Here is an 11,995-nt window from a genome sequence, read left to right as displayed (position 1 = left end):
CGATCAGGACCCGGTGCCAAAGCTGAAAACAGGGTCTAGTCTGGGATAAGTCCCATTTCATCCGAAAATTTAAGTCTGCCTCCCTCCGTTTATGAATTTTTTGCCAAGGCTGAAAACAGGGTCTGGTGTGGGATAAGTCCCATTTTCATCCGAAATTTTGTCTGCCTCCCTCCGTTTATGAATTTTTTATAAGTATTTTTGTCCACCCTCTTCGGTGTTTTCGTCCAAGTTTTGCTAGTGCCAATGGACCACCATGTCAAATTTTATTATGCACAGTTACATATGTTTACGTTTTCATAAGTGGCTTTAATTTTTCCAATTCAATGTGTATAAACCGTTTTAAGAATGCCATTTTGTTATAAATAGTGAGATAGACATACATTGAAACCATTTCATATGTCATGTATTCAATGAGATTTGTCTAAAACAAAGTGACAAAAATATATAAATAAAGAAAGAAAAAAAATGGTTTCATTTGATTTAAACAATACTTTGACTAATAACATCATTCTGAATTAATGCAAGTTTTCAAGTATGACTTCATTTCTATTTATGACCAAGTCATGCTAGTAATTTGGAAAGGTTAATTTTATTGGTACAACCAAGTCATACTAGTTGGCCTTTTTTATTACCAAGTTATACTCATTCAATCACTCAAGTGAGTAATGTATCATAGAAGTAAGTATCAAACTGTTCTTAGTCATTAGATTACTATCCCTTTTCTCAAAGAATATCTTTTTAAAAATTGTCAAAGAAGTCCCCTAACCATATTGTTAATTCAGCGACGCTAATCGACAGATTTCCAGGTAGTTTCTTGTGCTTAATTCGTACGAAATTTTAGCATTTCCGTTTACCCACTTCCTTTACTTTCATGTTTCACGGATTGACATCTGAAAAGTCTTACTGTTTTTCCTTGGTCAAAAGATGGATGGTTGACTTGCTTCACATGGAAGTAAATGTTTTTAAGTATAAAATATTGAAGAGTTTATTTGAGCATTAGAATCTGTTTTGTATTTGTTTTTCCAAATATGAAGCCGCAGAATCTTAGTAAAATAAGCCATTTGCTTCTTTTATTCTTGGGCTTTTTAAACCATGGATTAAGCACACATTCATTTTCACCTGAAAACAGTAGAATGGTTTGGCATGAACAAGTTATAATACTAGTTGGCGTCGTTCTTGACATGGAGTCATGGATTGGGAAGTCAATTCACAGCATGATGACTTATGCAATCTCTGATTTTTATGCACGTAACAATAACTACAGAACGAGGAACATTCTCCACACAAAGGACTCGAAAGGTGACCCTTTACAAGCTCTGTCAGCTGGTATGATCTCTTTTTCATTGTCCTCGAGTAGTCGGGTGTTCTCTTATCATATTGCTAGCTGGTACTGTTAGAATACATTGTGTTACATCTTTAGTTTTAAACACAAAAAATAAAAAGAAAAGAAAAGAAAAAAAAATTAGTTAGAATCAAAGTAACTGTTACTTATTGTCATTCTAATTATTTTAAAAAGGGACTCTTATCTGATTTAATATTTAATTCTTTTAACATGTTGAACCTATCTGATTTAATTTTACTGTTATTACATGTGAACAAAACACCACTTAGTCCAATATAGTTATAATCATGCTGCATATCTTGGCTTTATTGATTTATCTTGAATTCATGATATTAATTTCTTATACCTTTTCCTGGGCAGTGCATGATCTTCTGAATAACATTAAGGTGCAGGCAATCATAGGCCCAGAGACATATCTTGAAGCCAAGTTATTAATCCCAATCGCTGATAAAGATAGAGTCCCTATATTTTCCTTCGCGGGTTCCCCTTCCATGGAATATCCATTCTTGTTTCAAATCAAGGAAGACGAATCGGCTATGTCAAAAAGTGTTACTGCCCTCGTGGATTCTTTCGGTTGGAGGGATGTTATATTTTTATACGAGGACATTGACTGTGGGCGAGAAATCTTATCATATTTTCTTGAATCGTTTCATGACAAAAGCATCAGTGTTAGTCACCGATGTGCGGTTCCTGCCTTGTCCACGGATGATCAAATCGCTCAACAGTTGACAAAGATCAAGATGAGTCAGACAAAAGGTAATTGTTTTACATATGTCATCTTTATTAACATCTAGAATTCTCTCAATTGGCAAAAGGTTGGGAATGATAAATGAAGATTATGTTTGGATTGTGACACACGAAACCATTGACATCCTACAAGAGGATAATGAAGTTCTCGCGTCAAGTCCAGGAGTGATAGGTTTAAGGTCTAATATACCATCATAAGGAAAGCTGCTAAACTTAACCACAAGATGGTACAATGAATGCAATATTAAGTACCCTAGTTTAGCATCAAGAGAGGTAAGTGTGCTTTCCATATGGGCATACGATACAATTTGGGCACTATCCGAGTCAGTACAAAGGCTCGGGGTTCAGTTTTCATTTGCTGTCACTCAAATGGATTCGATGCTTCAATATGAGCTTTCAAAAACAAGATTGACGGGTGTAAGTGGCGAGTTTCAACTTCATGATGGAAAGCTAGTCTCTAATGGATTCAATATTGTAAATGTGATACGCAATGTGGAAAGAGGGTCTAGAGTCACTCCAAAACGTCGCATGTTGCAAACGAGTGATGCTAAAAAGCTGAAAATTGGCGTTCTAACACGACGAAAGTTCAAGTATTTCATAGATGCCGAGTATGACGTTCAGAAAAATGTAACAACTGCCACCGGTTTCTCGGTGGATGTGTTTAATGCTTGCATTGGTGCATTGCCATATGAAGTACAATATGAGTTAATACCATTTGCCAACGAAACTTATGATGAACTTATAAAGAAAGTTACTGCAAATGTATGTTACTTCTCCGAATAAGAAATAATATCGCTTCATGTACAAAGATTCATGCAATTTGTGTATTTCAGGAGATTGATGCTATCTTGGGTGATTCAACAATTCTTGCCAATAGATCTGAGTTAGTTGACTTTACATCGACTTACAGTGACATGGGCATAGGAACACTGGCAAAAATAAACCATAATGACATGTGGATCTTCTTGAAGCCACTCGATGCGGATCTATGGCTAGTCACTGTTGTTTTCGCTATCCTCACCGGCATTGTGGTTTGGGCAATTGAGTCCATGGATCAAAGGTCCCAAAATACCCCTGCGCAGCAAATTGGAACAACCTTTTGGTTCATCCTAATGACACTATTTTTTGCTCAAAGTTCTCTCTCTTTCTATCTTGTAAAGTAAATGGACGGCCATCGCATATACTAATTTACCGACAATTACTTGTGATGTAGGAGAGAAGCTGTCGAGTAATCTGTCAAAGTTCGTGGCGTTTGTTTGGTTACTTGTCGTACTTATACTGATCTCGAGTTACACTGCAGTATTGACCTCACTTCTAACTGTTGAACAGTTTGAGTTAGCATCAAAGGGCGGAACCGTGGGGTTTCATGGTGGCTCTTTTGTGGGAGGAAGGACCGTTAACAACTTGAATTTTGAGGATTATAGGCGTAGACCGTACTATTCGTATGATGATTATGCCGAGGCGTTATCAAAAGGTGGAAAGCATGGTGGTGCCGATGCTATCATCGATGAAAACCCTTATATCAAAATGTTTCTTGGCTTGTACTCGGGTGATTATGCAATGATTTCATCAGAACCTACTACTTCTGGTTTGGGCTTTGTAAGTATCCTTTCTTTCCATTTTCCAATGTTCATTTATTTACCCGATCGTGGACATTTTTGGAACACCTTTAACATCTTTTCCCTTACGATTGGAGTAAATGTATTGAACGAATAATGAAACTGCTCGACAGTAACAAAAATTTGGCAGTTGATCTAACGTACATTTATTTCATTTAGATATTTCAAAAGGGGTCGCCTTTGGCAACGGACATGTCCAGACAAATTGCAAAAACTAGAGAAGATGGAACTCTTGGAGTTTTAGAAAAGAAGTGGTTTGAGAAACAATCATCATCATCCCAAGATTCTCCACCAAAGCCGAAAACCTTAAACTCCAGTAGGTTTCGAGGTTTGTTTCTTATAAGTGGAATGTCTTCGACTTTAGCTCTCATGATATCTTTGATTTTCTTGCTTCGTGCAAAACTGGAGGTCCATAGTATTATTTCCTTCATCCTGAATCAAAATTTGGTGGCTAGTTTGAGGCATCTCTTGTACAGAAATGCCATCAGGATATAACAAATTACTAGTAGACTCTAAACTCATTGATCAACTTACTGGTTTATCTATGTATTTAATCCTCTTAGAGTTCTACCAAAGTATATATGCATGTAGCCTGAGTAGATCATTTGACGAGTTCCTTTTGCTAGACGATTTTATCAAGAACACGAATTGTATATATAAAATGAATGCTATGGAAGTTTATTGATCCTTCGATAATTTTTTTTAATCATGTTTAAGTTTATTTACTTACGTTGTTTTTCTTTTGAGTCAGCCGCTCAAACTATTGCTATTGGGTTTTTATGTTTGTAAAACATTATACTGTATGTTTGGGCGGGCTGTAGGCCAACGAGCGAATTGGGTGAAACGAAATGAAGCCTATCTGGATTGTATTGAATTTGAGGGACATCTTATCAAGCGCTTAATTAGTGGATGAGTTTGAACTGCCACATTCCTTTGATGATGCCGGTTCAATATCAATAAACAGGAAACGATTAAATTGTTTGTGTAATGTTGAGACATCTATGTTGAACATCTGAAGTTACTTGAACTCTCCTGATAGTATTTACAAGTTGTCTTCACAAAATCGAAAGAACAATATATTATCATGAAGATGTTTGCACTTGGCTAAACCAAGTCTAAAAAGCGAATTTTTTTATCCAAATTTTCAAAATTACTCTTTTTATACAGCAAAAATATTAACTTTTTAAATATTTTTGACAAACCGGGAAACTAAGAAAAACAATAGAGCAAAAATTAATCTACTTCAAAAAGTGAGAAATTATAAATATAGTTTGTAATATTGAGACTAACTTTATGCAAAATATGGTGTTTTTACCAAATCCTTCCGATTTATAGAATTAAGCCTCAAGTTTTTTTTTAAATACAAATTTTTAATGACATCTGCAAAGATTTCTTTATTTGTAAGGCAAAGTCAAGGCAATTTAAGATAATTTTTCTATACCAAGTTGTATTGTAAAATGATATTAATTAAAGAAAGTATCCAATGAATCTGGTCCATTTTCTTAAATAAGAGTATATACATAGGAAGATTTTATTAAAGAAATTCTTGAATCAAGTTGCATTCCTAATTCAGTTATACAAATTTATACTAGAATTCTAGGAAGCTTATTGTGCTTTGTATACAATCCACGTTTTAGAAGTCAAAACTATCATTATAACTATATTCTCAATATATGTTTGACATGATTACATAGTGAAAGTTACCATCTTGACAACATTAACATGCATGCTACAAGTATGGCTAAAATACTTAAACCTATTGTCTTTAATATATAATAAGATCATTTTTGGATGAGTTTTATATAAAAACATGTTCTTAGACAATAATTGTTCAGAAAATGACAGTCAAGAACTCACATTGTAGGTTTATGTGATCTCTCAACACAGACGAACATCGCAACATATATTTATATGGTTAAATGAATATTACACGAATGCCAATTGATTCAAACCAGCGTCTTTGACGATATCTTCTTTTAGATTTTCTGGCTGCAATAAGGCACCAAACTAAACTGTTATCTTTGGTTGAGAATTTATGTTGGGATAGGCTAAACGTACCCCCTTCCTTTACTTGTCATACCCCCTCCCCTGAACTTTCATCTCCTTTAAGAATTTTCTTTGACATATTACTCCCCTGTATCATTTTATTGCATTTTATGGTCTTCCTTTAAATATTAAATTAAAAACTATATTTTTTTCCATGAACTTTTATTTTCTTTAAGTATTTTATTTGATATATTACTCCTCTATAATATTTTTTTTGCATTTTATGGTCTCACTTTAAAATATAAAATTTAAAACTATAATGTCTTTTGTATTTTTTTTCTCTCTTTGTGTGTATTTTCTTTGATAATAATAATAATAATAATATTTATTATTATCAGTGTCGATGCATTATTATATTTGTAAAACAATATATATATATATGTGTGTGTGTGTAGGGATGAACAAATTCGGTACCGGTACCGAAATCGGTACCGATTTGGTACCGTCGGTACCGAATCATTACCAAAGTTTTGAGTTTTGGGATCGGTACGCTATCGGTATTTCCCGAATTTTTACCTTCAATACCGGTACTAAGAATTTGTGATTTTCGGGATCGGTATGTACCGGTACCGAGCTCATCCACACACATACACACATATATATACATATTGATACTACTAAAATTAAAAAAAAGATATTATAAATATTTTCAATCTTAATACTAATAAAAATAAATTAATAATAATAGGGTAATTATTTTTAAGTTGATATATGTAGTAAAGACTAATAAGTGAAAAAGATGTTGTAGAAAAATGTTTTGGGGGGCTAATATGTACATAAATAACGTTTAGAGCTAATTGTAATTAGTTTGTTAAGTTAAAGGGGGGTGTACATTTAGTAAAAATGGTGTACAGTGGGGCACGTTTAGCAACACCCTTATGTTTAACATGTGCCCCTTAAAACATATTTCGCACCTCCTTGATACGGGCATGTCTATCTTCCACCGTACAACAATCTCGGATCAAATTTTGTGCTATTAAAATTTCGCATTAGGTCTATAGCCCACTGTTATACTAAGAATCTAGGTGTTTACCTTGTGTATTTTATATTAAACAAAGTCAACACCACGAAACTTGCCAACTCATAAAATAGCCACAAAATGAAAGAGAACATTTGACTGGTCATGTTTTATTTTTAGCAACAATAATGGACAAATTGATTATCATCTTGACATGCAATCATTCCATATAAGGAAATGTTGCACTTTCATGACACTAGTTAAAGGTTAGTTTGTGAACAGTTTCAGAGGATGTTGATCCACATGACCAAGATTGTCCTTTTGCTTCTAATATTAAGCTTTTTAAACCTCCAAGTATTGTGTAAAAAGCTCAAAGTTGGCGTTCTAACAAGAAGAAAGTTTAAATACTTCATAGATGCAGATCATGACAATCAGAATAACGTTACAACTGCCACTGGATTTTCGGTAGACGTGTTTCATACTTGTATTCACGCGTTACCATATGAAGTGCAAATGAGTTAATACCGTATCCCAATGGAAGTTATGATGATCTTATAAAGAAGGTTTATGTTAAGGTATATGTTAAATGTGCAAATAATTAATGGTTTGCTACTTTGCTAGTTTTTATTTATAAAAACTCACGATGTTATTTGGTAAATCAGGAGATTGATGCTATCTTGGGTGATTATTCTTGCCAACCGATCTCAATATGTCGACTTTACATCGACTTATACTGACATGGGGATAGGAACACTTGCAAAATTGAACAATAATGATATGTGGATCTTCTTGAAGCCACTTGATGTGAAGCTTTGGGTAACAATTGTCGGTTTCGCCATGCTCACTGGTTCCATTATTTGGGCTATTGAGTACATGAATCAAGATTCTGAAACTTCAACTGCTCCACAAGTTGGAGAAACCTTCTGGTTTATTCTGATGACACTATTTTTCGCTCAAAGTTCTCTATCTCTCTCACTCTTGATTTAAATCCATTAATAATAATGTATATATGTGCCCTGCTTGTGGTGCGCGCATATAAGATTGTAAATATTTATATGTGTGAACATGGATTTATATGTGCCCTGCTTGTGGTGCGCGCATATAATGTATATATGTGTGAACCCTCGGGTGGGCAAAAGTAAAATTGCACTAATTTTGACGTTATTTTACTAATTTTGTGAAAATAACGTTAAAAGTGATGGAAGGTTAATCAGGCATCATGTGGTGGCGTTGATAGCCGAAAGACAAGGGTACATGCACCAATCAGCCGGCGTCCCGATGATTGAGTGCTATGTGCCTTATGTAATATGTCCAAGGCTTGATGCAAAACTACTATCGAGCCGGGGGTCTCACCGGAAGCAGCCTCTCTATCCCCATGGGGTAGAGGTAAGGCTGTCTACATCTTACCCTCCTCAGACCCTACCATAGCTTTGCTATTGGTGGGATATACTGAGTACGATGATGATGTTAAAAGGAAAAAAAAACAGAAAATAGGTATGAATTTATAAACAATTAATTATAAGGATATTTTTTGAAGAGGTGTCTGGCAGGTTAGATAATGGATTAGTAGATTACAATTTACAACTTACATGTTTTATAAGGTTTTAGGCTGGAATATATAATATATAGACATAGACAAATCATATTTTCTGGTGTCCCCACTTTAATTTATAGTCAGATCCAACAATCTGCAGCTGCCAATATTTGTAGATCTTGATAAAAGGTCTTATTTGGAGATGTATTTAATTATATGAATACAAGTTCATTGAATATTTGTGTTTTGTGTTGCAGGAGAGAAGTTGACAAGTAATCTGTCGAAGCTCGTGTTATTTGCTTGGTTGCTTGTGGTGCTTATTATTATCTCCAATTACACGGCAACACTGAGTTCACTTTTAACGGTTGAACAATTTGAGTTGGCATCAAAGGGTGGAACCGTGGGGTTTCATGATGGCTCTTTCGAGGCTGGTGTGGCAGGAGTGACCGTTAGCAACTTGCATTTTGAGGATTTCAGGCGTAGACCATTCTATTCGTATGAAGATTATGTCGACGCATTGTCAAAAGGTGGAAAGCATTAAATCCCTTACATTAAGATGTTTCTTGCCAAGTACTCTACAGATTACGCAATGATTTCATCTGAACCTTCTACTTCGGGTTTTGCATTTGTAAGTACGTATACCCTTTTATTTTTCGATAACTTCTGGATTACTTTTGTATGTAACCTTTTCTTTTCGATAAATTGATCTAGTCATATTGCTGGATATAACCTTGATTACAAATAGTTTCGTGTCATTTATGTAATTGTATTATCATATATAAATTTCATTTGAACATATAATTAATGAACTGCTTCTGCTTCGGTTGATATCTACCACTTAATCCTTGCGTAAGAGGCTATGCGTGCAACTTGGGCGCACTACCACAATGCCACCTATATCCTGCTTATGTTTTTTAAAACAATGGTTTCAAGCTCAGAGCAATTGAATGAATATCTTTTGAATTTTAAAACGCCTTATGTTCTGATTACCAGGGCCATCTCCGAAAATTTAAATACCTCGGTCGAGCAAAAATAAAAAGGCCCGTATGCCCTAATGAATTTTTTTTATTCGCTAGCGTACATGGATAAAGTTTTTATCTACCGATTTATTATAAGCAGAAACCATTCTGAGCATGCATTTATCTCATAAACCATAGCAAATAACCTTATATTTAACACTAAAAAACATATATATGTAATACGTATAAAAAAGTTTGTGCCCCGGCCAATGGTGTGGCTCGCACACCCTCCGAGCCTCCCATGCTGATTACACGTCTTTCTTGTTCAGATCTTCCAAAAAGGTTCGCCTTTGGAAACAGAGATATCAAGACAAATTGCCAAAATAAGGGAAGATGGAACTTTGAGAATTCTCGAGAAGAAGTGGTTCGAGAAACATTCCCTATCATCTCAAGATCCTCCCACAAAGCCGAAAACCTTGAGCGTGGATCGGTTTAAAGGTCTGTTCATTATTAGCGGGATCTCTTTTTCTCTGGCCCTTATGATTCCTGTCATTTCCTTTCTTTATGCAAAACTGGATGTCCATAGAATCATTTCCATCATCGTGCGACCAAATTTAGTGGCTACTTTGAGGTATCTGTTACACAGAAATGCCATTAGGTTATAGAGAACCATTTGGAAAACTTATTGATCAGTTTATTTATTTTAAGGTGCATTCCGTACTTTTAGAATTCTATCTAAATCTAAGCATGTATCGTTAATCAAGATGTGTAAAGTGATGATCTCACTAGGATTTATAAAGTGAATACAATTCAAAGACTCATATATATATATAGGGTAAGGATCCTAAGAAAACCCTTTGCAAATTGAGAACTTTGAGAACCATTTTGTACCACTAAAAACATAGTTGAAAAAAATATTTAAAAAAATCATAAAACAAAAAATAACAAAATTTTTTAAAAAGTAAAAAAAAACCAAAATTCTTATATTTCATTCCGGTTTCATTAAAAAAAAAAATAAATAAAATAAAAAAAAAACTTTGTATTATACACATATGTATAATTTTATTTAATCTTTAATTACGTAATATACACATATGTACAGTATCATTTATCTTAAATTATACACATGTGTATAAAAAAAATCATGTAAATGTACATATATGTATATATTATACATATGTGTATATAATTTGCTATATAGGATCAGGATCATGAGATGATTTTTTTAAAATTGAGAACCATGAGAACCATTTTGGACCACAAAAAACCCAAAAATAAAAAAAATCATAAAATAAAAAACACACAAAAATGAAAAAAGTAAAAAAACCAAAATTCTTATTTTAACATCCCGGTTTCATTAAAAAAAACTCGGTTTAGCAAATTATATACACATATGTATAATATATACATATATGTACATTTACATGATTTTTTTATACACATGTGTATAATTTAAGATAAATGATACTGTACATATGTGTATATTACGTAACTAAAGATTAAATAAAATTATACATATGTGTATAATACAAAGTTTTTTTTTATTTTATTTATTTATTTTTTTGATTTTTTTAATGAAACCGGACAAAAATATAAGAATTTTGGTTTTTTTTACTTTTTAAAAATTTTTGTATTTTTTGTATTATGATTTTTTTAAATATTTTTTTAAAGGTGTTTTTAGTAGTCCAAAATGGTTCTCAAAGTTCTCAATTTGCAAAGGGTTCTCTTAGGATCCTTACCCTATATATATATGTGTATATATATATATATATATATATATATATATATATATATATATATATATATATATATATAAACGAAGATATAAAAATCGTACGTGTCGCGATGTGGTCGCTCCCCCTTTTTTTGGAGTAACCAGATTTGCTTGATTTTTAAATGGAGGCTTCTCATGCATTTGACCCAAATTCATGGGTATGGGTCTTACCAAACCCAGATATTTCTTAAACGGGTTATAACATCTCATTAAATTAGAAATTATTCTCACCAAATTATTGATGTAAAAATCCTATAAAATAGGATATAATAAAAATTAATATATGATTTATTTTAAAAAAGATATATATATATATATATATTATTTAAATTAAAAAACCAATTTGATAGTAAAAAAAATAAACAGGTCTTGGGTCTCATCAAACCATACGTATATTGTTAACTTTCATAAATATTATTCATAATTAAAAAACCAATTTTATAGTAAAAAATATAAACGGGTCTTGGGTCTCATCAAAACCATATAGCTTTTAAACCGGGTTATAACATCTCATTTATTTGTGAAAAAATTTATTATCAAACCATAAGTATATTATTAACTTTCATACAATAAAAAAATTATAAATTCAAAAAATAAATAAATATTAAAACAAACAATATAAAACAACCCCCGTAATACGGGGTCACCAGATTTGCTTTATTTATAATTGGAAGCTTCTCATGCATTTGACCTATATAACTTTTATACCGGGTTATAACATCTTATTTATTTCTGAAACAATTTATCATCAAACCATAAGTATCTTATTAACTTTCATACAATAAAAAAATAAAAATTCATAAAATAGAAAAATATTAAAAACAAATAATATAAAACAACTCCCGTAATACGGGGGATAAAAACTAGTATATATATCTATAATATATATAAACGAAGACATGAAAATCATACGTGTCGCGATGTGGTCGCTCCCCCGTTTTTTGGAGTCACCAGATTTGATTTATTTTCAAATGGAGGCTTCTCATGCATTTGACCCGAATTCATGGGTATAGGTC

General features: G+C 32.8%; 1 protein-coding gene and 2 pseudogenes across 2 annotated transcripts in view; all 3 read left to right on the top strand.

Annotated features, from left to right (window-relative positions):
* Positions 1-11,995, top strand: part of LOC143535840 (uncharacterized) — a 209,308-nt gene that overhangs the window by 93,904 nt on the left and 103,409 nt on the right. The gene's annotated exons all lie outside the window — the stretch shown is intronic.
* Positions 1,011-4,336, top strand: LOC143535822 (glutamate receptor 1.3-like; annotated as a pseudogene). Its single transcript, XR_013135777.1, has 5 exons — positions 1,011-1,326; positions 1,703-2,851; positions 2,923-3,223; positions 3,303-3,688; positions 3,868-4,336. The product of XR_013135777.1 is annotated as a glutamate receptor 1.3-like (transcript).
* LOC143535800 (glutamate receptor 1.4-like) lies at positions 7,016-9,870 on the top strand (annotated as a pseudogene).

The sequence above is a fragment of the Bidens hawaiensis genome, unplaced genomic scaffold (assembly GCF_021521415.1).
Source record: "Bidens hawaiensis isolate Kalapana, Puna unplaced genomic scaffold, B.hawaiensis_p1.1 tig00010636_1, whole genome shotgun sequence".
In the NCBI taxonomy this organism is placed as follows: Eukaryota; Viridiplantae; Streptophyta; class Magnoliopsida; order Asterales; family Asteraceae; genus Bidens; species Bidens hawaiensis.
Note: the sequence above shows the minus strand (reverse complement) of the source record. Positions and strands in the feature narration are given on the sequence as shown.